The sequence below is a fragment of the Coenobita brevimanus genome, chromosome 112 (assembly GCF_032717465.1).
Source record: "Coenobita brevimanus isolate Jiangsu-jjx chromosome 112, ASM3271746v2, whole genome shotgun sequence".
Lineage (NCBI taxonomy): Eukaryota > Metazoa > Arthropoda > Malacostraca > Decapoda > Coenobitidae > Coenobita > Coenobita brevimanus.
This window is the reverse complement of record NC_137065.1, coordinates 12,418,738-12,424,541: the sequence shown is the minus strand read 5'-3', so window position 1 is coordinate 12,424,541 and position 5,804 is coordinate 12,418,738.

Genomic DNA, 5,804 nt, shown 5'->3' with positions numbered 1-5,804 from the left:
GTCAATGAAAATGAGAGGGCAAGAGAGGGAGTATGTCTGATGATAAGCAAGAAGTGGAAGGAGAATATAAAAGAGTATGGAACAGTGGGTGCAAGGATTGTATGGGTGAGGATGAAAGTAGGTATACAAGCGTGGGCGATTGTATGTGTGTATGCCCCGACAGAGGATCGAGTAGCAGGAGTGAAAGAGGAGTTTTGGGCGAGTGTACAGTAGAAGCATGTATGGACAAGTTTGAGAGGAGCGAGAGAGTGCTGTTGATTGGAGACATGAATGGCAAAGTTGGGAATGTACGAGTGGATGGAGTGGTTGCTCAGTGGGGTGTGCCAGCTGACGTAGATGGGAATGGAAGTGCTTTGGTGGACATCTGTGCTTGTAAGGGGTTGGCAACAGCCAACACCTACTTTCGGCATAAGATGATCCACCGGTATACATGGAGAGTATTGAGGAGGATGGATGGTGAACTTGTTGAACGAAAGGCAATGATAAACTACATGTGTGTGGATGAACGAATGAGAAGACAAGTGTTGGATGCAAGAGTGTGGAGAGGGTGGGGGAATGGAGTCTCGGACCATCACTTAGTGATGGCCAAGGTAGAGCTGCAAAGAAAGTGGTTGAGGAGACGAAGGGGAAGACAGGAGGAAGCAGCTCCTGTGAGAAGAGTGGAGAAATTGCATGATAGTGAGAAAATGACAGAGTATAAGAGCATAGTGGAAGAAAGAATGGGAAGGTATGAGTTAGAGCAGATGGAAGGGGTGGAAGACGTATGTAAGACATTCAAGGAAGAGATAAGCGCAGCGTGTGAGGCGGTTTGTGGAGTGAGGAGGAGATGCAAGGGTGTGCAAGGGACGGCGTGGTGGAATGATGAGGTGAAACGAGCTGTGGAACAAAAGAAGAAGGCATATAGTGAATGGTTAGTGAGTAAAGGTAGGGGAGAAGATGAGAGAGAGAAGAGAGAGGTATATGTGAGCAGGAGAAGGGAGGTTAAGAAACTGATGAAGGAGAGTAAAAAGAAAGTGGATGAAGAGTTTGGGAGGAATCTGAGTGTGAAATGGAGGGAGAGTAGGAAATTGTTTTGGAAGGCGGTAAAGAAAGTAAGGCAGTGTGAAAGGGGAAATAGTAGGGGAGTGAAAGATAGGAATAATAGATTGTTGGTGGAGAAGAGAGAGAAATTGAGGAGATGGAAGGAGCACTTTGAGGATTTGTTGAATGTAGAGAGTGAGAGCAGTGCGAGTATAAGTGGTTGGGGAATGGCTGGGAGAAGAAGAGATGAGAGGAGGGAGGAAGAGATCAGTAGGGCGGAAGTAGTGGAAGCGATGAAGAAGATTAAGTTGGGAAAGGCCCCAGGAATTGATGGAGTGTGTGGTGAAATGCTTAGGTATGGGGGTGAGATTGTTGTGGAGTGGATATGGAAGTTGTGTAGATTGGCTTGGGAAGAGGGAAGGGTTCCAGAGGACTGGAAATCAAGTATAATTGTTCCTTTATATAAAGGAAAAGGGGAGAGAGAAGTATGTGGCAACCATAGGGGTATTTGCCTATATAGTGTGACCGGTAAAATATATGGTAGAATACTCATTGATAGGGTTAGGCATATGACAGAGGAGCTAGTTGGAGAAGAACAAGGGGGATTTAGGAAGGGAAAAGGGTGTGTAGATCAGATATTTGTTCTAAGATGTTTAGTGGAGAAGTATCTAGAGAAGGGAAGGAAAGTGTATGCTGCCTTCATGGACTTGGAGAAAGCTTATGACAGAATAGATAGGCAAGGTATGTGGAAGGTATTAAGAATATATGGAGTGGAGGTGAAATTGTTGAGTGCTGTGAAGAGTATGTACGCGGGAGCTAGGGCTACGGTGCGAGTGGATGGTGAGCTGAGTGAGTTCTTTGATCTCATTGTGGGACTGAAACAGGGTTGTGTGATATCTCCATGGCTGTTTAATATATACATGGATGGGGTTGTAAAGGAGGTGCAGGGTAGGGAAGTGGATGTGGGGGTGGCTCTAATGAATGAGGGTGAGATTTGGAAGCTTCCGGTGTTGCTGTTTGCTGATGATACAGTACTGTTCAGTGAAGATGAATGGGAGTTGCAAGGTTTGGTGAATGAATTTGGGACAGTGTGTAGGAGGAGGAATCTGAAAGTTAATGTTAACAAAAGTAAAGTTATGATGTTTGAGAGGAATGAAGTCACAGAGTGTGCAGTGAGGTTGGATGGTGAGAATATGGAGAATGTGAGTGCATTCAAGTACTTGGGTAGTGTGATGAGTAAGGATGGAACTTTGGGGGATGAAGTGCGTGAAAGGGTACAGCAGGGAAGGAAGGTTGTTGGTACACTGAAAGCAGTGATGAGAAATAGGGAGGTGAGTATGGAAGTTAAGAAGTCACTGCATGATAGTATTGTGATCCCTACCCTGACGTATGGAAGTGAGGCATGGACCTTGCAAGAGGGGAACAAGTCAAGAGTGAGAACAATGGAAATGAGTTACTTGAGAGGAGCATGTGGAGTGACGTGGAGGGACAGGTTGACGAATGAAGAAGTGAAGGAACGCTGTGGGGTGGATGTGGATGTGGTTGAGAAGATTAGGAGAAATACACTGAGGTGGTTTGGACATGTGAAGAGAATGGAGAATGAAAGACTGACTAAGAGGGTGTATATAGGTGAGGTGGAGGGAGGGAGAGGGAGAGGTAGACCGAGGATGAGGTGGAGGGATGGAGTTGAGAGGTATATGAGGGAGGGGGGGGTGAGTTGGGGGGAGGGTAGTCAAATGGTGGGTGACAGAGCGACTTGAAGGCGTTTTGTCTGCGGCCACCCTTTGCGGGATTAGGGCGTCGGGCTATAGATAGAGAGATAGATAGAAGTACGAACCTCGTCTTCAAATCTACAGTGAATTCCTATAAAATACGAGTCTACAAGCCTACGAGTCTACGAGCCTATGAGTCTACGAGTGTAGAATTGAGTTTACATTATCAAGAGAGAAAACAAACAATACCCCTCACAACCAACAACTCACAACCAGCTCCTGACAGCATTCTCTCCTCCCCCCCCCCCCGTCTCCCCGATCATCACGCTGATGTAGAGGTGAAGAAGTCACACGACGCCTTGCCAGTAGTTTAACAAAGTATTGATACAAACAATCTTCCAGTTTCTATGACGAGCTAACGAACTACAACCATCTACGATCAACTACAAGTAACAAGTCTACAAGACATTTTTGTAATCTTCTACACACACCTACAAGTAGCGACATTCTTCATCCCACAAGGAGTAAATCACAAGAAAAAAAGGACCGCGAATACATCGATAAGAAAAACAAAACAAGCATACGTAGAGCGAGAGTTAACTCACAACCCACAACTACATCATCCCCCACCTGACCACACCCTTCTCTCCAATCTACCCACCACCTCCACCACCACCACGACGCTGAGGCAGGGTGACGACTGCAGAAAATACCAGATCCCTTACTCATCGTTACTCAACATTACTCATCGTTACTCATTTACTCACCACAGCTACCAGAATGTGAGAAGTCGACGTTGCTAGCATTTTCCTGAGATGTTAAGGACACCCCACAACACGTCAATCAACTCACCAACTGCACCATCACTAACACAATTCCCACCACGGTAAAAATTAGTGAGTTACATATTAGACACAGTGATACACAACATCTTTTGCACAAACATATAAAACGTGCTGTATAGTTACAACTTAAATATATACTGGTATACCTACTTCAGTTATCTGCATAATTCAGTCACTAAATACTTGCACCAACAATAAATATTCTACACTGTATATATTCATTCATTTATTATAGCATTTATATACTACCAACGAGTGTTACCATTTATATCTACATAGAATACGTGCTTCATACATGCAGCTATACATTATTACATCTACAAAGTAATGAAGAAAATATATTATCACAGTTGCTCTGTGAGCGATTAAAAGAACTGTATTAAACATTTATTAATGAAAGCAACCTAGTGGAAACAAACAAATTAAATTACAAGGGAAACCAGCAAAAAAAAAAAAAAAAAAAAAAATAGGCCAACACAACTGACGTTACCAAGAATGACAATATCTTCCACACAATCGTGAAGACAAAGATTTCCACACAGTGCTGACACATATATTGCCCACGATAGGTACAAGTGAACAAGTCAGTGTATATAGTTAATACTGTATATAGTGTATATATATATATATATATATATATATATATATATATATATATATATATATATATATATATGTGGAGAGGATGGAGGGTGAAAGACTGACGAAGAGAGTGTATGTGAGTGAGGTGGAGGGGGAAAGAGGGAGGGGGAGGCCGAGGATGAGATGGAGGGATGGGGTGGAGAGGTATATGAGAGAGGGGGGTGTGAGCTGGGAGCAGGGGAGTGAAATGGCGGGGGACAGGGCGACTTGGAGGCGATTTGTTTGTGGCCACCCCAAACGGGATTGAGGCGTCTGGCAATAGATAGATAGATAGATAGATATATTTTATATAAAATAACAAAATATGGTGCTATATAATATCATTTTCAATAATATTTGTGCAATATAAACTAAACCTTAAAAAGGGGTCCAAAGGGCATTAGCCAGCAATTATGCAACCTCGGACAACACCGAAAAAGCGTAGACAAACGAAGAAAAACAAACTGTAGAAAATCAATTATAAAAAAATAAATAATAATACAGTAAGATCACACAACAAACAAATGAAAATAGACTTGATACTACAAATGCCAAAATACCACATAAACTCCTTCTATAAGTGAAACAAAAAGCAAATTGTTGTTCTCCATGAGCCAGTGGCAAGACACATTATAATTATCATTGACCCGCAGCGTGACTGGACTAGCGATGTCAGAACTGCAATTACTACAATATTACTGCAATTACTACAGTTATGTAGCGACAAACGATTGCATTATTTTACAGTTGCTTAAATTATGCAAATACAAACGATATGTAACAATTACAATAACAATTATGTAACAATTCATACAATGTTACAATTATGTATTACTACAGTGTTACTAGAATAATGTTACACTTGCTACAATTATGTAACTACAAACTATTTGTAACAATTCATACAATGTTACAGTTATGTATTACTACAATGTTACTACAATATTACTGCAGTGTTACTAGAATAATGTTACACTTGCTACAATTATGTAACTACAAGCGATATGTAACAATTACAATACAATTATTTTACAATTCATGCAATGTTACAATTAGGTATTACTACAATGTTACTACAATATTACTACAGTGTTACTAGAATTATGTTACGCTTGCTACAATTATGTAACTACACACGATATGTAACAATTACAGTACAATTATGTAACAATTCGTACAATGTTACAATTCTGTATTACTACAATGTTACTATAATATTACTACAATGTTAATACAATTATTTTACAATTGCCACAGTTATTACAATACAATTATGTACCATAAAAATACAATTAGGTAACAATTCATACAATGTTACTACAATTCTGTATTACCAAATTCATCACACAAGTTAGGTGAAATATTAGACATTACTAAAGGGATAACTCCATATGTAATGTAATTACTTAGCAGTATTACTATTGCACAGTTATATGCGTATGTCTGTTATACATACACATTTTACAATATGTTCTATAATCAGTTTAACAATAGTGCATTTGTTCAATTATGTATATAATTTGTTTAAAATGTATTAGGTTTTTCGAGCATTATTAAGCCTGTACAATATAATCACGAATATTATGTCTATACAATAATATAATCA